Below are 22361 nucleotides of genomic sequence, written 5' to 3'. Positions count from 1 at the left end.
CTCAGCATATTGGTCTCAAGCTACACAAGACCGTGTAAAACATAACATCATAATGATGAAACGTTTCGAACAATCTGAATTTTCCAGTCTTGTGAAATATTTTGAAGACATGTTGCACAAGAATCAATACCTGTCAAACCCATACAGCCCCTCAGAACTCATCCGCATTTGCTTAATCAAACTGCCTGAACATTTGAGACATATTATTTTAGCAGGACGTTGCAAAGATGACATTGAAGCTTTTCAGGGACTGTTACAAGAACTGGAAATTGACACAGACAGTCGCGGAATGCGAAAACAGGAAAACAATCACTACAGGTCACATCCGTCTCAATTCCGTGACGACAGAAACAATAAATGGCCACGACAAACCTATTCTTACAACGTAAATCGTGACCAAAACAGACACCACCCATATGATAACCACTGGCAGAGTAATAGTTACAGGGAAAGATCACCTTTCCGCGGTAATGACTATCACAGAGACAATCAGAGAAACAGACAATATGGGAACCAAAATAACTATTATCAAGGGAGACAGAATAACTTTAGACGCAACGGTCCAGCGCGTAGTTACGATTCAAGGAGAAATTCTCCACCATGTGACCGACAAGAAAGAAACTATGGAAACTACCGACATGACGACAGACGATATGATCGTAACGACAGACCTGAATTGCATCAGAACTGGCGAGATTTAAACAGAGCAGAGCACTCTCGTCACGACGAATTTGTAGAAGTTAGGCCTCCTAATCCCAATAACGGCGCGCGCCAACAAAGAGGTAGCAGACAATGACTCGCACCGCAGGCACCCGCGTGCGCCGGCTGGCTCAGAGAAAAATAACATAGACGCTAACCTTGAGAAAAATTCCAGTATTCTTTACCAACGTATACAACATGATAATTGCGTTGAAGTTGAAACTCTGCGTACTAGGAAGAGTAAAGGTTTACACCACATTTCTCATGTAAAACCATTTATTGACAGATAATCTGCTTTTTAACTTAGTCTTTGCAATTTTCACTTCACGCTACTTGTACAATTTGTCACACTGAGAAACTATTAACATGCAACATTTTGGTTTGCTTACGAGTGGATTCTGGATTTGAGGTGCTTTATGTGAAATGCCAGATGACACAGTGGTTAGTTTATGTGACAGCTACACGATTATATCACGATGTTACTAATGAGTGACAATTTACAATGTCGCTTTTGCGGTGTATCTGTTTTATATCTGCACAGTTTTTTCTGAATTCTTCTATAAAGTGAGACATGTTTTAGTGGTGACTTTTGTGCTATTGCTACAAGGAGACAGCCTTTTCCGTAGGACAACAATACGTTACAGCACAGTACTTTCCTCATCACGGCAATAAGCGTAATAACTAAGAAATCTATACGCAAAGCATTTCACTTTTGTGTATCATGAGGTAAGTACATTGACTTCTGCAGAACTTAGCTTTCGGAGGACAATAACTACGACACTTCCCAGAGATTATCTTACAGCAAGACGCATATTTAGCGCTACAGGACACGTATTTGAGTGATTAATTTTGTACTTAAAACATTTATTTTTAAAGAGTTTTGAATTACAAAGAAAGTTTTTCGTGATACATTTCATTCCATTGCTGTAATCTGTAACACCTGAGGGTATAATTACAATAAACCTCAGGGGGGTACACGCCTACTTTGTGTACCATGTGTTTGGCAAGCACAAGGAGCCCTAGCTAATATGGTATTTGCTTATACAATTTAACACATCGGTACCATATTTCTCTAACACATAAATTACACACCTATCTGATCATTTAACAGAGAAACAAACATCCTTTTACTACGTCAGTGACACATGTTTACGCAATTACAGAGTTGGATTACTTCACACTTAAGAAATTGTACTTTGTCTGTACTTTGTGCACTGTTCATATTTTTTTGGAACCATTGTGATACTATGAGAACTTTGAATGATGTATTTGGTAAGGGAGTATAATTTTTAAAGTACGTTTGAGGTAGATGACACTACTGAAATGAGCAGAGAATTTTCTTTAGGTTTTGAAATCATTGGAGGAAGCTACGACGTTTTTGACATTTGACTGAGGTGTTATGATGTTATTTTTACGACGACGATGTGTATTATGCTGTTGAGGTATGTTTATGTCAATAAAATTCTTGACCTATGAAATGTTTTTATATGAGACTGTCACTGTAGCGGAAACTGCTGTCGTAAATATTTCCGTAAGAAAGTTAAGTGACCACCTGCACATAATGCGACGTGGGCACCCAGGTGTGTCAGACACCTGGAGAACAAGCCTTTTCTGACGCTCAGGTAGAAAAGAAAGCCATTAGGATGTGCCTTTCATCGCTAATGCGACACGCTCGTTACTTGAAAACATATGATTTTTGTAATGCGTTGTGGGCACACAGCTGTGTCAAACACCTGGAGAATAAACCATTAGGATGTGCCTTTCATCGCTAATGCGACACCCTCGTTACTTAAAAATTTATGATATTTACTGAAATGCCTAACAAAATGACAAGAAATATTTTTACATCTGCACACCTGATTATGACAAGAGTCTTTGTACGAGAGTTGAGAGCTACTGACTTATGAAATGTCACATGACTATTGAATGATATTTTTATGCTTTGGTTTGTGTAATTGCTTATTTCATTTGATGTCTGGTTTCCAGCTGTGTTGCAGCATTGCTTTGATAAAATAAAATGCATTTGCTAATGTGAACACTTTCTGTCAACAGATCTATGAAATAATTATTTTATGATCCACATTCTTTAAAAAAGGAGCACTTGGAAAGGAAAGAACAATAAGAAGGAACTAGTAACATTAACACATAATTTTCTTTTCAAGTACATGGTAATATTTTTTTTACAATAAGTTGTTATGGTGCACCACTTTAATTACATAGACATTAAGATGTGAATATGCTTTTCCCTTGTCTGCATTGTTGTTTTTACTGTAATATTTTTTCTGCTTGAGCTATGTCATGTTTAGGTATAAGTTGCTGCTGTTTGCCAGGCATAGTGTTACTGAATTTGACTTTGTGTTACTCTTCTAAGCTAGTTTTTCTTGTTTCCTGCATTGCCTTATATTAGTTGTAATATTGCACTTGCTTTGCTAATTTATGCTGCTTGCTTTGTCATTTCTATTTTTTGTCATTGATGTTTGTGTTAATTTTTTTTTTTTTTGCTGCATTGCCTCGTCCCTTGGTATATATATCTGAGCTCAGTAGATTTAAGTTAGCTTAAGAGGGGGTAGACTATATAAGAAACTGACTATGGAGAATAGGTAAAGAATGCATTGCGAAGAAAGATTTGGGCCCCAATGAGTATTGTACAATCAGAAATAATTATTTTGAAAGAAATATGGATAGAATACAGGAACGAGGTATAGGTAGGATTTTCTTGGAAATAAATGATGAGGTAAGCAATGTGTGAACATATAAATACAGAAAGCATGCTTGGATAGGATTTTTTTGGTGGAAACAAATGTTGAAATAAGACGAAAGATCTATCGAATGAAGTTGTGGGGTGGACTGCAGTACCAAATGTTACACTGAAAACAAACCCTGTCCTTTCCTTTTGTGTTATCCCACTATGTGTTTGGGTACCCTTGTGTATTTGTGTTTTTCCTGTCTTTATGTGTTTAGCTGATGAGAGCTCTGTTGTAGACTTTTTCTAATAATATGTTATTTACTTTGTAAAGATGCTTAGACATTATTTATTCTGTGTTGTTTTAATGCTCATGTGTGAAGTTGAATTTTTAAAAGTGATTCTGATCTTTTATGTATGTACTCATGTCATCATTCCTGTAACACTGATGTATATGTTTATTTCTATTGTTTTGTAAAGCCTGCACTACAAATATTATCTGTATTGTTATGTTTTTAATGATGTATTTTGTACCTTTGTTATTGTATTCTTATGGTATAAAATTGTAATTGACACCAGTTCATCAAATCAAGTAACTTGGAAGTTCCATTTCACTGCACACATTTCTGTTGGTCATAGTATATGGACAATATGTGAGAAGTAGGGACTGATAGTGTTTGCACGTGTGTTAATAATTCAGCAAGGGACTGGATAACAGCATTGCTGGTTCTAAGGACCATTCCCAAAACTTTGTGAGTGCACAAGTGGTGGTTATGGACTTGCTATATTGTCCACAAGACTCTTCGATGGTGATTGTGCACCTGCACAGTCACAACAGATGGCTGCTGGCCATCTCTACAAGGACTACAGTGGGCCTGTCCACAATTTCTACAAGGACTACAGTGGGTCTGCACCTCTGGTGGCCCACCAATACCACAATCTCTACCAGGACTACAGTGGGTCTACTCTGTGATGACCTAACTGGAAGAGTGCAGAAAGTTGAAATAAGTGGTTCTCGTAACATGCAAAGATCAGCACATTCCTCAAACTGGGGAACTATCAAGAATGGGGTTCCACAAGGGTCAGTCTTGGGTCCTTTGTTGTTCTTATTATATATTAATGACTTGCCATTCTATATTCATGAAGAGGCAAAGTTAGTTCTCTTTGCTGATGATACAAGTATAGTAATCACACCTGAGAAACAAGAATTATCTGATGAAATTGTCAATACTGTCTTTCAGAAAATTACTAAGTGGTTCCTTGTAAACGGACTCTCACTGAATTTTGATAAGACACAGTACATACAGTTCCGTACAGTGAATGGTATGACGCCATTAATAAATATAGACCTTAATCAGAAGCATATAGCTAAGGTAGAATATTCCAAATTTTTAGGTATGTCCATTGATGAGAGATTAAATTGGAAGAAACACATTGATGATCTGCTGAAACGTTTGAGTTCAGCTACTTATGCAATAAGGGTCATTGCAAATTTTGGTGATAAACATCTTAGTAAATTAGCTTACTACGCCTATTTTCACTCATTGCTTTCATATGGCATCATATTTTGGGGTAATTCATCACTGAGGAATAAAGTATTTATTGCACAAAAGCGTGTAATCAGAATAATAGCTGGAGTCCACCCAAGATCATCCTGCAGACATTTATTTAAGGATCTAGGGATATTCACAGTAGCTTCTCAGTATATATACTCTCTTATGAAATTTGTTATCAACAACCAAACCCAATTCAAAAGTAATAGCAGTGTGCATAACTACAATACTAGGAGAAAGGACGATCTTCACTATTCAAGATTAAATCTAACTTTGGCACAGAAAGGGGTGAATTATACTGGCACTAAAGTCTTTGGTCACTTACCAAATAGTATCAAAAGTCTGACAGATAACCAACAAGTATTTAAGAAGAAATTAAAAGAATTTCTGAATGACAACTCCTTCTACTCCATAGAGGAATTTTTAGATATAAATTAAGAAAAAAAATTATTAAAAAAAATAATAAAAAATAAAAAATAAATAAATAAAAATAAAAAACACACAAAAAAATAAAGTTGTTATATTAACTTAAGTATGTTGTTAAATTAACCTAATTATGTCATGTATTGGAAAATTCGACTCGTTCCACATCATTACAAAATATCGTATTCATGATCCATGGAACTAGTATTAATCTAATCTAATCTAATCTAATCTACCTACCAATATTCGTCAGAACTTCGAATGACTCTGCTGTGGGTTTGCTCTGTTGTGGCCCATTACCTGTCAGCATGTCAAGAGTCAGCACTGTCTTTCCGTTGGAAGGACAACACTACTTCTTCAAGACTGCATGGAAATCCACTACTTCTGTGTGCAATTTCTTTTACTAATGAGACTTTGTGAAAAGAACTGTAATTACTATTATGATGAATGATCAGGACTGTCTTTATGGACTGTGAGAAAATTTTAGCTTTTGACCAACATTGTATCAATAAGTGTGTGCATTGGATATCTTTGTTAGTGTAATTATGAAAAATTTTATCAAATCATTATTGGCCACTGGCCAAAAAAATTTGTAAAATTTTTTGTGGGGAGCATGGGGGCTATGTAAGTAGGCTGTTTATGTTTTCTTTATGTAAGTTTGCTGTTTATGTTTTTTATTGGCAACGTTACATAGCACTCTATATGAAAATCACTGGCTGTGCTGTGTGCAGTATGTGGCTAGTTTGCATTGTTGTCTGCCATTGTTGTCATGAACTGCTATAGCTGGATGCGAACAGCGCGTAGCGCTGGGCAGTTGGAGGTGAGCCGCCAGCAGTGGTGGACGTGGGGAGAGAGATGGCCGAGTTTTGATAATCTGTAAGACTGGATGTCAATTATGAATATTAAGGTAAATACATTGTTTGTTCTCTAATAATATCTTTCATTTGCTAACTATCCCTATCAGTAGTTAGTGCCTCCAGTAGTTTGAATCTTTTATTTAGCTGGCAGTAGTGGCACTCGCTGTATTGCAGTAGTTCGAGCAGCGAAGATTTTTGTGAGGTAAGTGATTTGTAAAAGGTATAGGTTAAAGTTAGTCAGGGCCATTGTTTTGTAGGGGTTATTGAAAGTCAGATTGCGTTGCGCTAAAAATTATTGTGTGCCAGGATAAGCACAGTCATGTATAATTTGTTCTAAGTGGACGTTTCATATGTGTAAATTGTTCTAAGGGGACGTTTCAGCAGGTATAGAAAACTGGAAACGGGAAGTATATCATTATATGAAGTCGTATACAGTTTGTACAAAAAGCACGGTGAAACTATAAGCTTCGAAGGGTATGAAAGGAAAACGATAGCTGAAAAGGGAGCGATACAGGTTTGTTGCCTATCCCTGGTGTTATTCAACCTGCACACTAAGAAAGCATTACAGGAATTAAAAGAAAAATTTGTAGAAAGAGTTAAAGTTTAGGGAGAAGAAATAAAAATGTGAGGTTTGCTGATGACACTGTAATTGCCTTAGAGACAGAAAAGGACATGGATGAGCAATTAAACAGAGTTGATAGCTTCTTCAAGAGAGAGATTATAAGATGAGGATCTACAAAAGTAAAACAAGGGTAATGGAATCTAGTGGAAGTAAAGCAGATGATTCTGAGAAAATTTGGTTGGGAAATGAGAAACTAAGATTAGTAAATGAGTTTTGGTACTTGGCCAGCAAAATGGTTGATGATGGGTAAAGCAGGGAGAACCTAAAATGCAGATTGGCATTCCTAAAAGAAAAAAGTTAACATTGAATGAAAATTTAAATATTAGGAAGCCGTTAATGAAAGTAGTTGTCTGAACTGTAGTCCTATATGAAATAGAAGTCGACGACAAGCAAATCAGACAAGAAGAGAATAATATCTTTTGAAATGTGGTGCTATAGAAGAAAGCAGAAGATTATGCGGGTAAATCGCGTGTCGCGTAACTAATGAGGAAGTACTGAATCTAATTGGCGAGACAAGAAATTAAAGACTTCAAATTAAAAAGGTTGCAAGTGCAATTACTAGGCAATTAATGGTCGTAGTACTGTAGCACTATTAATGTATTTTATTTGAAAGTTAAGCGGAGACATTTTTTCTCACTCTATCGAAGGTGAAGAAGTGCTTCAAGCTCATGAGATATACATTTTAAAGCCCATGTTTACTACACTTTTTTGCTTCGAATGATCGTTCCTGTCGGGTCCCTGAATACTGAGCATTTCTCCTGAGTCTCCTTGCGTATCTTGCACACCAGTTGGAAGACTTCTGTCATGGCTTGCTCTCCAAGAGATTTCATTAATTCTAACCTGAATGTCGTCTATTCAGATGGTTCAAATGGCTCTGAGCACTATGGGACATAACTTCTGAGGTCATCAGTCCCCTAGAACTTAGAACTACTTAAACCTAGCTGACCTAAGGACATCACACACATCCATGCCCGAGGCAGGATTCGAACCTGCGACCGTAGCGGTCACGCGGTTCCAGACTGTAGCGCCTAGAACCGCACGGCCACTCTGGCCGGCCATCGTCTATTCCAGGGGCTTTATTTCTTCTTAGGTCTTTCAAGACTGGAAATTCTTCCCAGCAGTATCATATTGCTCAAATGATCAACTTTCTATTCATTGTCGACAACATTGTCTTTTCATTTCCCTTGTAGTAGTTTGTATACTGTCACTTATAAGACTGATGGACATCTCCCCTGGTACTCATGATGCGTGTAGAGGAGTGGCGGACGGGCTCCGCTAGACAGACGGACCCGAGAAGCGGGGAATCCATCCGACAGCTGCGTGGAAATCCGAGACGGGGGGCTGCGCCATTAACAGCGGCCAGCCGCACTTCCCCGCCTGCTGCGCAGCCGTATAAATGTCTGCTTGAGTGCGACTGCACGAGGATTCCTGATCGACTTAGGCTCGATGCACACGAGCGGTTTACAAGGGGCGTTCAGTAACTAATGCAACACATTTTTTTCCGAAAATTGTTTAATTTTATTCCGGATTCCAATGTTGTTGTTGTGGTCTTCAGTCCTGAGACTGGTTTGATGCAGCTCTCCATGCTACTCTATCCTGTGCAAGCTTCTTCATCTCCCAGTACCTATTGCAACCTACATGCTTCTGAATCTGCTTAGTGTATTCATCTCTTGGTCTCCCCCTACGATTTTTACCCTCCACGCTGCCCTCCAATACTAAATTGGTGATCCCTTGATGCCTCAACAAATGTCCTACCAACCGATCCCTTCTTCTGGTCAAGTTGTGCCACAAACTTCTCTTCTCCCCAATCCTATTCAATACTTCCTCGTTAGTTATGTGATCTACCCATCTAATCTTCAGCATTCTTCTGTAGCACCACATTTCAAAAGCTTCTATTCTCTTCTTGTCCAAACTATTTACCGTCCATGTTTCACTTCCATACATGGCTACACTCCATACAAATACTTTCAGAAATGACTTCCTGACGCTTAAATCTATACTCGATGTTAACAAATTTCTCTTCTTCAGAAACGCTTTCCTTGCCATTGCCAGTCTACATTTTATATCCTCTCTACTTCGACCATCATCAGTTATTTTGCTCCCCAAATAGCAAAACTCCTTTACTACTTTAAGTGTCTCATTTCCTAATCTAAAACCCTCAGCATCACCCGACTTGATTCGACTACATTCCATCATCCTCGTTTTGCTTTTGTTGATGTTAATCTTATATCCTCCCTTCAGGACACCATCCATTCCGTTCAACTGCTCTTCCAAGTCCTTTGCTGTCTCCGACAGAATTACAATGTCATCGGCGAACCTCAGCGTTTTTATTTCTTCTCCATGGATTTTAATACCTACTCCGAATTTTTCTTTTGTTTCCTTTACTACTTGCTCAATATACAGATTGAATAACATCGGGGAGAGGCTACAACCCTGTCTTACTCCTTTCCCAACCACTGCTTCCCTTTCATGTCCCTCGACTCTTATAACTGCCATCTGGTTTCTGTACAAATTGTAAATAGCCTTTCGCTCCCTGTATTTTACCCTGCCACCTTCAGATTCCAATACACCGTATTATTCCCCACTCTTTTGACTAAAAACCCTTCTGTTCAATTCGACGGCCTTCCGCTACTGTACTGGGAGAGCCTGTACGCCCACTTGGTACCACTCGACTGGTCGACATTGGAGCCAACGTCTTGCTGCATCAATAACCTCCTCATCTTCCACATACTGCTTCCCGCGGAGTAGGCCTACATCCTTCATTGGGCCAAACAAATTCTCTTCGCTGTCTCCCGTTAGGTGGCGAGGAACCCAATGGGCACAGACCTCTTAGTACCCCAATTGGTGGACGAGTTTGTCAGCACTGCCAACAGAGTTGTGAAGCGAGGTGTTTGATTGTGATCCGTCTATCACCTCGAGTGAGAGTGTCTGCACGTTCCAACAATGCAGGCGTCACAGCAGCGTGCGGCCGGCCGGCACGTGGGAGATCGGACAGGTCTGCGCGACCTTGCTGCAATGATGACGGACGGCTCGCACAACGACTCAGCGTGGTTTTGTTCTCTGACAGGAGTCCGTAAACGTTCAGCAAGCGCCTATGAATATTTGTGATGTTTTGGTTTTCCACCAAAAGAAACTTAAAGACAGCTCTCTGCTTGGAACGCACCTCCGTTACAGAGGCCATTTTGAAGGCTAGTTACGAGGGCAGTTCAATAAGTAATGCAACACATTTTTTTCTGAAACAGGGGTTGTTTTATTCAGCATTGAAATACACCAGGTTATTCCCCAATCTTTTAGCTACACAACACTATTTTTCAACGTAATCTCCATTCAATGCTACGGCCTTACGCCACCTTGAAATGAGGGCCTGTATGCCTGCACGGTACCATTCCACTGGTCGATGTCGGAGCCAACGTCGTACTGCATCAATAACTTCTTCATCATCCGCGTAGTGCCTCCCACGGATTGCGTCCTTCATTGGGCCAAACATATGGAAATCCGACGGTGCGAGATCGGGGCTGTAGGGTACATGAGGAAGAACAGTCCACTGAAATTTTGTGAGCTCCTCTCGGGTGCGAAGACTTGTGTGAGGTCTTGCGTTGTCATGAAGAAGGAGAAGTTCGTTCAGATTTTTGTGCCTACGAACACGCTGAAGTCGTTTCTTCAATTTCTGAAGAATAGCTCAATACACTTCACAGTTGATCGTTTGACCATGGGGAAGGACATCGAACAGAATAACCCCTTCAGCGTCCCAGAAGACTGTAACCATGACTTTACCGGCTGAGGGTATGGCTTTAAACTTTTTCTTGGTAGGGGAGTGGGTGTGGCGCCACTCCATTGATTGCCGTTTTGTTTCAGGTTCGAAGTGATGAACCCATGTTTCATCGCCTGTAACAATCTTTGACAAGAAATTGTCACTCTCAGCCACATGACGAGCAAGCAATTCCGCACAGATGGTTCTCCTTTGCTCTTTATGGTGTTCGGTTAGACAACGAGGGACCCAGCGGGAACAAACCTTTGAATATCCCAACTGGTGAATAATTGTGACAGCACTACCAACAGAGATGTCAAGTTGAGCACTGAGTTGTTTGATGGTGATCCGTCGATCATCTCGAACGAGTGTGTTCGCACGCTCCGCCATTGCAGGAGTCACAGCTGTGCACGGCCGGCCCGCACGCGGGAGGTCAGACAGTCTTGCTTGACCTTGCGGCGATGATGACACACGCTTTTCCCAATGACTCACCGTGCTTTTGTCCACTGCCAGATCACCGCAGACATTCTGCAAGCGCCTATGAATATCTGAGATGCCCTGGTTTTCCGCCAAAAGAAACTCGATCACTGCATGTTGTTTGCAACGCACATCCCTTACAGACGCCATTTTAACAGCTCCGTACAGCGCTGCCACCTGTCGGAAGTCAATGAAACTATACTAGACGAAGCGGGAATGTTCGAAAATATTCCACAAGAAATTTCCGGTTTTTTCAACCAAAATTGGCCGTGAAAAAAAATGTGTTGCATTACTTATTGAACTGCCCTCGTGTATCTACATGGATACTCTGCAAATCACATTTAAGTGCCTGGCAGAGGGTTTATCGAACCACCTTCACAATTCTCTGTTATTCCAATCTCGTATAGCGCAAGGGGAGAATGAACACCTATATCTTTCCGTACGAGCATTGATTTCCCTTATTTTATCTTGGTGATCGTTCCTCCCTATGTAAGTCGGTGTCAACAAAATATTTTCGCATCCAGAGGAGAAAGTTGGTTATTGCAATTTCGTGAGAAGATTCCGTCGCAACGAAAAACGTCTTTCTTTTAATGATGTCCACCCCAAATCCTGTATCATTTCTCTGACACTCTCTCCCATATTTCGCGATAATACAAAACGTGCTGCCTTTCTTTGAACTTTTTCGATATACTCAGTCAGTCCTATCTGGTAAGGACCCCACACCGCGCAACAGTATTCTAAAAGTGGATGGACAAGCGTAGTGTAGGCAGTCTCCTTAGTAAGTCTCTTACATTTTCTAAGTGTCCTGCCAATAAAACGCAGTCTTTGGTTAGCCTTCCCCACAACATTTTCTGTGTGTTCCTTCCAATTTAAATTGTTCGTAATTGTAATACCTAGGTATTTAGCTGAATTTACGGCTTTTACGAGGGCAGTTCAATAAGTAATGCAACACATTTTTTTTCTGAAACAGGGGTTGTTTTATTCAGCATTGAAATACACCAGGTTATTCCCCAATCTTTTAGCTACACAACACTATTTTTCAACGTAATCTCCATTCAATGCTACGGCCTTACGCCACCTTGAAATGAGGGCCTGTATGCCTGCACGGTGCCATTCCACTAGTCGATATCGGAGCCAACGTCGTACTGCATCAATAACTTCTTCATCATCCGCGTAGTGCCTCCCACGGATTGCGTCCTTCATTGGGCCAAACATATGGAAATCCGACGGTGCGAGATCGGGGCTGTAGGGTGCGTGAGGAAGAACAGTCCACTGAAGTTTTGTGAGCTCCTCTTGGGTGCGAAGACTTGTTTGAGGCCTTGCGTTGTAATGAAGAATGAGAAGTTCGTTCAGATTTTTGTGCCTACGAACACGCTGAAGTCGTTTCTTCAATTTCTGAAGAGTAGCTCAATACACTTCAGAGTTGATCGTTTGATCATGGGGAAGGGCATCGAACAGAATAACCACTTCAGCGTCCCAGAAGACTGTAACCATGACTTTACCAGCTGAGGGTATGGCTTTAAACTTTTTCTTGGTAGGGGAATGGGTGTGGCGCCACTCCATTGATTGCCGTTTTGTTTCAGGTTCGAAGTGATGAACCCATGTTTCATCGCCTGTAACAATCTTTGACAAGAAATTGTCACCCTCAGCCACATGACGAGCAAGCAATTCCGCACAGATGGTTCTCCTTTGCTCTTTATGGTGTTCGGTTAGACAACGAGGGACCCAGCGGGAACAAACCTTTGAATATCCCAACTGGTGAACAATTGTGACAGCACTACCAACAGAGATGTCAAGTTGAGCACTGAGTTGTTTGATGGTGATCCGTCGATCATCTCGAACGAGTGTGTTCGCACGCTCCGCCATTGCAGGAGTCACAGCTGTGCACGGCCGGCCCGCACGCGGGAAATCAGACAGTCTTGCTTGACCTTGCGGCGATGATGACACACGCTTTTCCCAATGACTCACCGTGCTTTTGTCCACTGCCAGATCACCGTAGACATTCTGCAAGCGCCTATGAATATCTGAGATGCCCTGGTTTTCCGCCAAAAGAAACTCGAACACTGCCCGTTGTTTGCAACGCACATCCGTTACAGACGCCATTTTAACAGCTCCGTACAGCGCTGTCACCTGTTGGAAGTCAATGAAACTATACGAGACGAAGCGGGAATGTTTGAAAATATTCCACAAGAAATTTCTGGTTTTTTCAACCAAAATTGGCCGAGAAAAAAAATGTGTTGCATTACTTATTGAACTGCCCTCGTAGATTAGACTGATTTATCGTGTAACCGAAGTTTAACGCGTTCGTTTTAGCACTCATGTGGATGACCTCACACTTCTCGTTATTTAGGGTCAACTGCCACTTTTCGCACCATTCCGATGTTTCTTCTAAATCGTTTTGCAGTTTATTTTGATCTTCTGATGACTTTATTAGTCGATAAACGACAGCGTCATCTACAAACAACCGAAGACGGCTTCTCAGATTGTCTCCCAAATCGTTTATATAGATAAGAAACAGCAAAGGGCCTATAACACTACTTTGGGGAACGCCAGAAATCGCTTCTGTTTTACTCGATGATAGCGCCGTCATCTATCGGAACTACATGAAACTATAGGAGCTGAAATGGAATATTCCACGACGTCCCACAACAAATTCCTCATTTTTTCAACCGATACTGGCCAAGAAAAAATCTTGTTGTATTACTTCTTGAATGCGCCACGTATTATCGAGATCTCCCTTCGTCATCTCCTAGCGCGTTTGAGTGGAACGTGTTGAATAACGGAGCCACACACAACGACAGTAGAACTGCAAACGCGACGCGAGGACACAGTGAGATACCTGTGCTCACGAACCACTGCGGGTTTGCTGGCATCTCGTCGACCACCGCGAAGTGGCAGCTGTTGGAAAATTGAGCAACGGACACGCGTTCGCAACCGTAGCAACAGCTGCCGTCAGTCGGCCATACATGTAAAACTGTTTATTGAAGAAATCAAGATATGCCCTGAAAAAGAGGACACAATTTGCAAGCAGTAGCATGACAAGATTAAGAAAACGGCCGCATGACTTCAAGGGTGTAACAATTTTTTGATGGTTCAGGAGAGAAGTGATATTGGTAAGCACCACTTTTAAACTGTACTGCCTGAAAAAAAAATGAGGAGGACAGGAAATGAAACTCCACGGGCCCGCATCTCGTGGTCGTGTGGTAGCGTTCTCGCTTCCCACGCCCGGGTTCCCGCGTTCGATTCCCGGCGGGGTCAGGGATTTTCTCTGCCTTGTGATGGCTGGGTGTTGTGTGCTGTCCTTAGGTTAGTTAGGTTTAAGTAGTTCTGAGTTCTAGGGGACTTATGACCACAGCAGTTGAGTCCCATAATGCTCGCAAGGGAACATCCCCATCGCACCCCTCTCAGATTTAGTTATAAGTTGGCACAATGGACAGGCCTTGAAAAACTGAACACAGATCAATCGAGAAAACAGGAAGAAGTTGTGTGGAACTATGAAAAAATAAGCAAAATATACAAACTGAGTAGTCCATGTGCAAGGTAGGCAATATTAAGGGCAATGTGAGGTGAGGAGCGCCGTGGTCCCATGGTTAGTGTGAACAGCTGCGGAACGAGAGGTCCTTGGTTCAAATCTGCCCTCGACTGAAAATTTTGCTTTCTTTATTTTCGCAAAGTTATGATCTGTCCGTTCGTTCATTGACGTCTCTGTTCACTGTAATAAGTTTAGTGTCTGTGTTTTGCGACCGCACCGCAAAACCGTGTGATTAGTTGACGAAAGGACGTGCCTCTCCAATGGGAACCGAAAACATTTGATCGCAAGGTTATAGGTCAACCAACTCCTCCACAGAAAAACATGTCTGATATTTTGTATACGACACTGGTGACAGCATGTGCGTCACATGACAGGAGTATGTTGTCGACCCACCTAACTAGTACACTTGGCGAATGGGTGAAAAGTTTCTTCTACCTTGCCCAATTTAGGTTTTCTTGTGGATGTAATAATCACTCCAAAAAAAGTGATGAAAACATAAGAGTTTTTCACATAAACTGAAAATAAAAAGTTAAAATTTTCGGTCAAGGGAAGATTTGAACTCAGGACCTCTCGTTCCGCAGCTGTTCACACTAACCACAGGACCACGGAGCTGCTCGTCTCATATTCCCCTTAATATTGCCAATCTTACGCATGGACGACCCAGCTTGTATATTTTGCTTATTTTTTCATAATTCCACACAACTTATTCCTGTTTTCTCGATCGATTTGTGTTCAGTTCTTCAAGGCCTATCCACTGTGCCAACTTATAACTAAATCTGAGGGGGATGCGATGGGGATGTTCCCTTGTCAGAGCCATTTGAAACTCCACGAGTTGAGTGGGTATGTGATGTTACCTCACTGATTAAAGAATCGAGTCGAATTTATAAAGATCTTGGCAGTATGAGACCGTGTACCTGTATGACGTTGCACCCCCTCTGTCATGGATGTATGCGCTTATTCGGTTAGGAAGGATGTCGTAAAGCTGATGTACCCTCTCCCCAATCAACTGGCCCACAAGTGTTGTAACTGATCCTTAATATCCCGCGTACTCGCTCTGGGACAGAGGGAAGGTCCCACACATCTTCTATCGGTGGTGGATCGAGGGCTTTTGTTGACCACAGGAGTACCTCAACAGTTCCGCTGCGGCCCAGCCACTCCCTGGGAGCCACGTTGCTGCGTCAGAATGCTGAGGTAGTGTTAAGCCGTCGGCACACGGACCGTGCTGTCGAACGTTAACGTTGATCGTACCAAGTTCAACGTGCTGCTGAACGCTCAGGAACGATGCGAATCGTGCATACGGTACGTGGGCCCCAACGTGGTATACGCGATCGCAACACACTCCAGCGGCAATTGAGGGATGTTTCTAGTTCGTAAATCACACTGTTTACTCAACGGGTGCTCGTAAAATTCCCACATTAGCACTGTTAAAACGCACATTTCCTCCATCGTCCACGAAACAGAAAGTACCATGTCCAATTAATAAGGACACAGGTTTATAAAAGTTCCATTACAAACAGTGCGGTACAAATTTGGAATACTTCTGCGCATAAGATAAACTTTATTTCATCGTTCCCACATTTTAGTAAAAACCCAAGGTCAGTCTTACTTGATCAGTGTTCCTACCCAGAATCTTTGCAACATGTGAATTACAAAGCGAAAAAGAAAAAGGAGCAAAATATCTTTATACAAGTAGCGCAAGCTGTCCTGTAGATTAAGCCAATCGAACAAAGTCACCCCTCAAAAAAAAGGTGAACTTATATTTACATAACATCAAATATTATAGTATATACTTATATTAAACTAATAATAAAGTATCAGAACCCAATAAAAACGGGAATGTTAGGAAAAAAATTTGGACGTGGCAAGACACGAACCACCGCCCCATCAAAATAATGATTGGCGGCAGCGACGCTTGTCACTACGCTATAGCAATAAGGTACACCACGTGGCTAATAGTAGTATCTTAGCTCGTGCAGAAAACCTTAATCGTAGATATGTTACTAATTGAAGTTTAATTATAACAAATTGTACCAAGAACAATGCGTTTGGGTAGATCTTCAGTGTGTAGCCTACTCTCGTAATAGGCAAGTTACAATAATTCTTTTGCCACGAATATGATTTTCTCATTATTTTATTGGAACGAATCACACAGTTAACAACGGTTTTTTTTAGTGATTCTCAATTTGCTGGTGCTCAGAAACGGCATATATACATATAGACTTGAAATTAATGCCAATATGGCGCCTAACAACTCTGTACTGAAGGGAGACGGCGTGCGTGTGACGTAGGTTACGTTGTGCCATCTCATTGGTCAACGCTCAGACGCTCGCTCAGAACATCTGACATGCCAGATATTGCTCTGCACGTTCGGAAAGACTCCCGAACGTGCTATTCCACGCTATGACGTCAGAAACTCGGCACGCTCAACGCTCAACGTTCGGATTCATGGTCCGTGTGCCGACGGCTTTACGCTCAGGAAGTCGAGCGTAGCGTGAGGGTGAGTGGTCTAAGGCGTCAGTGATACATGATGTCTGTAACAACATTTATTGGTCGAGCAGAGGTAACAGAGGTGTTATTGCCTTCGGACCTGTACTCGAGGACCAGGGACGAGCGCACATGCTGCGAAGGAGTTGTTATGCCTCTTTAGCGAGTCATGATGTCGCGGCCACAGGTCACTGCCACGTTCGTATACCGTGGCTGGTGTCAGTGGCGGGACGAGGAAGGCACTGCCCACCCAGACATTGTGGGAGGATGCTAAGTTCACCGGAGTTGGATACGATGTGACGTCATTATGACGTATACACGCTACATCGAAAACGATAGAAACCGTATATCGACTATTCGACTTTTGTGAACTTTCGAGAGGTTGTGACAGGGTAGCGCTGTGCTCTGCGCCATTCGTTTAGATGTGTTTTGCGTTCCTTGCGTTTAAATCGTGTATTGTACTGTGTTTGTGTCCTGTGCGTTGTTTTTCGTTTGCTCGTCTCTAATTATGTGTTCAGCATTCGAGAGACAAATGAGAGAAAAGCTGAAAGAGTTCAGCATCGATGACAACGAGCAATTGCGTGGTTATTGTGAATCTCAAGCAGAAATTGATGTACTTCTGACCCAGCTGAAGTGCGTCGGTTATTCGTATTCGGTGAGAAGAAGCACTCAGCAGCCAAAATCTTTAGATGCGTCAAGACACTAACCTTTGGTTAAGATTACATTGAGAAATCCACTTCCCCTCGTATTTCACCTCCGGTCGACGATTTTTCTTCAACAATGCCTCATATTTTTCTTTTTAAGTTCGAAATTCAATCATTCTACACACCAGTCATTACTGGACACTAAGGTACCTGTCTCTGCGGTCCGAATGTAAAATTACTTGGAATTATGGTTGATAAAAGACTATCTTGGGATGGACATATAAATTACTTAGCTAACAAACTTGCACGAGTTCTCTTTCAGCTATATAAATTAAGAAAAAAAAGTCAGCAAGAGTATGCTGCTACAATCTAATATGTACTGACAACACCAATTGTATGAACTCATCCTAAAATATTGATAATAAATAAATATTATTTTCGGCGTAAGCGTTCAATACAACAATCACACAATCTAATATGGTCGGGACATAAGAAGACTTCACTTTTTTACGAAACGTGTTGTCCGTGGTGTTTTCAAGGCCACGGTCAGGAATATTTCTATTAATATCCAGCTCTTTTACTTTTATTTTGGCGAAATACATATACGCTGCCACACTGAGCTGTTATCAGAATCGCACGTGTCAAAACAAACCACTAGCTGACGACAGTTTAGAATCTCGAACGTTCGTAAAAGTCGATAGGTGTGTTAATCGACTAAAGTGTATATACGTCATAATGACGTCACATCATATCGAGGTTGGGTGAACTTAGCATCCTCCGACATTGTGCGATGACCCCAGTATGGCTACCATCTCAGGCAGCTCATCGCGTGCTCGGGTGGCGACTGCCGACTATGGTCCAGGATGCTGGTTGTCACGAAGACTAGGCCCTAGCATTCGAGAGACTAATGAGAGAAAAGCTGAAAGAGTTCAGCATCGATGACGACGAGCAATTGCGTGGTTATTGTGAATCTCAAGCAGAAATTGATGTACTTCTGACCCAGCTGAAGTGTGTCGGTTATTCGTACTCGGTGAGAAGAAGCACTCAGCAGCCAAAATGTATCGACCAAGACTGCGGCAGATACGCGTCGGCCAGGGGGCTGCACACCTGTTTGGTGTGAAGATGGCAACTTGGAGATCATCCACAATGATCCAGTAATGAAGAAGAGCTGGTCAGTCCTCATCCGTGCCGACCCTGTAGTGGAGGAGGGCTGACCACTTACCAGCCTTCTCATCTGCGATGACCTAGTAAGCAGAAGAGGCAGATCACAGCTTGGTACGCATCAGGTCAGCAGTCTGTCGGAGTCAGCCGGCAAGTAGCAGGCTAGTCATCATCAATCAGCATGTCATAGTTTCAATGGAACTCAATAGGCTTAATCTTCCTGGTACTAATGTCCCAGACAGAGTGGTAGCACAACAGAAGCTGTTCTAGAGCTCTGAAAGCCTGTCTAACGGATGGAGCCTGCGCCTATGACATTGTAAGGTGGCTATAATTTTGCATCTTACAAGCACCCATCACATAAATCTCACATCTCAGATGGTAGAGCACTTGCCCGCGAAAGGCAAAGGTCCCGAGTTCGAGTCTCGGTCGGGCACACAGTTTTAATCTGCCAGGAAGTTTCATATCAGCGCACACTCCGCTGCAGAGTGAAAATCTCATTCTGGAAACATCCCCCAGGCTGTGGCTAAGCCATGTCTCCGCAGTATCCTTTCTTTCAGGAGTGCTAGTTCTGCAAGGTTCGCAGGAGAGCTTCTGTAAAGTTTGGAAGGTAGGAGACTAGATACTGGCAGAAGTAAAGCTGTGAGGACCGGGCGTGAGTCGTGCTTCGGTAGCTCAGATGGTAGAGCACTTGCCCGCGAAAGGCAAAGGTCCCGAGTTCGAGTCTCGGTCGGGCACACAGTTTTAATCTGCCAGGAAGTTTCATATCAGCGCACACTCCACTGCAGAGTGAAAATCTCATTCTGGAAACCCATCACATACTTTGACATGATCCACAAACACAACTAGGTATCACGTGATATACATCGCATATATGAGTATATAAAGGAGACTGACATTGTCACGAGCACCTTGCAAATAATTGTTAACGCTTATTGTATGAAAGGTGACGGAGTGTCTTTATTATCATACTAGTAGAGGTGGGAACGACAGTGGAATGAAACGGCAGGTGGAATTCAAGCCCTGGGTGGAAGGCCCACACGGTTGTGTTGGTTCAGCTCCACACAGGAAGTGCCAAGTCGGACGGTCCGGACACCTGAGTACGAAGACACAATACAGGGGCGACCGGCCGCTATCGGCCACTATTGTAGTAGGGCCGGAAGGATAACTGGATAATACTTCCAAACTCTCCAAATCTTGGACGCAGGTGAGAGGAATGAAGAAGCGGCACCTCGTAAACCACGCAGGCTGGGTTATTTCCAAAGATTTTTACTCAGAAGCGTACCATTGCACAAGTATAGGTTTTTCCTCGCAAACTTTCCTCTCTGGAAGACAAAAGACTAAAATATGGTTGGTCGGTGTTCGGAAGAATCTCTAGAGAAGGAGAATAGCGTTTATTATTTTCCGTTGTGCACATTCATTTTTACACCCGCTTGGAGTAGCATCTTGAAACATAGCGGCTCCGGATGTTCAAGCGCTTTGTAGGTCTTATCAGCCGTCCTTGCATCGCTCTGATAATTTTAACAGTGGTCGCTGAGCACAGTCCTTCCTTTCTGCATCTTATTTTTTAGCAGTGCGTGGACAGTGAAATTATGTGTCGTTACCTCAAGTACCTTGTTCAGTAGCATAGCAGTGCTCAGGTTTCTGTCTGCCCCCTTCCGAGGTCTACTACATTAGCAGTACTTCTTGTTCACGCAACGACTGGCACGCAAGCCCAGCGCTAAACCACTCTGTTCCGAGCTCTCCTTGTGGAACTTCAACAAAATTTTGCGCTTCTACAGTAACATTATTCTATTTTGCAAAAGTTTATAGAGACACCAGCTGTATGTGGATAAACATTGTCCTCTTGAAAAATGGCGTCATGATACTGTCACATGAGAGGTAGCACAAGAGGATGCAGAATGTGTGTGACGTACTACAGTGGTCCCCGCACCACGATGCCATGAGTAAGTCCACTGTGCGTCTCCAAAACATTGGAATAATGGGGTCTCGCCGCCACCTAGAAATTTACTCTGTAGGAATCAGCATGGGTTTCGAAAAAGACGGTCATGTGAAACCCAGCTCGCGCTATTCGTCCACGAGACTCAGAGGGCAATAGACACGGGTTCACAGGTAGATGCCGTGTTTCTTGACTTCCGCAAGGCGTTCGATACAGTTCCCCACAGTCGTTTAATGAACAAAGTAAGAGCATGTGGACTATCAGACCAATTGTGTGATTGGATTGAGGAGTTCCTATATAACAGGACGCAGCATGTTATTCTCAATGGAGAGAAGTCTTCCGAAGTAAGAGTGATTTCAGGTGTGCCGCAGGGGAGTGTCATAGGACCGTTGCTATTCACAATATACATAAATGGCCTGGTGGATGACATCGGAAGTTCACTGAGGCTTTTTGCAGATGATGCTGTGGTGTATCGAGAGGTTGTAACAATGGAAAATTGTACTGAAATGCAGGAGGATCTGGAGCGAATTGACGCATGGTGCAGGGAATGGCAATTGAATCTCAATGTAGACAAGTGTAATGTGCTGCGAATACACAGAAAGATAGATCCTTTATCATTTAGCTACAAAATAGCGGGTCAGCAACTGGAAGCAGTTAATACCATAAATTATCTGGGAGTACGCATTAGGAATGATTTAAAATGGAATGATCATATAATGTTGATCGTCGGTAAAGCAGATGCCAGACTGAGATTCATTGGAAGAATCCTAAGGAAATGCAATCCGAAAACAAAGGAAGTAGGTTACAGTACGCTTGTTCGCCCACTGCTTGAATACTGCTCAGCAGTGTGGGATCCGTACCAGATAGGGTTGATAGAAGAGATAGAGAAGATCCAACGGAGAGCAGCGCGCTTCGTTACAGGATCATTTAGTAATCGCGAAAGCGTTACGGAGATGATAGATAAACTCCAGTGGAAGACTCTGCAGGAGAGACGCTCAGTAGCTCGGTACGGGCTTTTGTCAAAGTTTCGAGAACATACCTTCACCGAAGGGTCGAGCAGTATCTTGCTCCCTCCTACGTATATCTCGCGAAGAGACCATGAGGATAAAATCAGAGAGATTAGAGCCCACACAGAGGCATACCGACAATCCTTCTTTCCACGAACAATACGAGACTGGAATAGAAGGGAGAACCGATAGAGGTACTGAAGGTACCCTCCGCCACACACCGTCAGGTGGCTTGCGGAGTAGGGATGTAGGAAAAAAAAAACTGCCAACAATGGTCATCCACGGTAGTGCAGAACTTTGATTTGTCTCTGTAGTCAATATGTGTTCATTCATACCAGCCTGTGCTTCCCAGTCGTAGCGCCAAACATAGCCGTCTGTGTTGAGGAGTTAACGGCAGCCTATGCATCGAACGGTAATTCCCTAGTCTGACTGCTGCTAGCCTTCGACCAATGTTGCAGATGACAGAATGTTGCAGAGTGCACTACTTGTTCTCCGATACGAGGTGGAGATGTGAAAGGGCTATGATGGGCTGAGT

The sequence above is a fragment of the Schistocerca cancellata genome, chromosome 7 (genome assembly GCF_023864275.1).
Source record: "Schistocerca cancellata isolate TAMUIC-IGC-003103 chromosome 7, iqSchCanc2.1, whole genome shotgun sequence".
Taxonomy (NCBI): Eukaryota; Metazoa; Arthropoda; class Insecta; order Orthoptera; family Acrididae; genus Schistocerca; species Schistocerca cancellata.
This window is presented reverse-complemented; position numbering follows the sequence as displayed.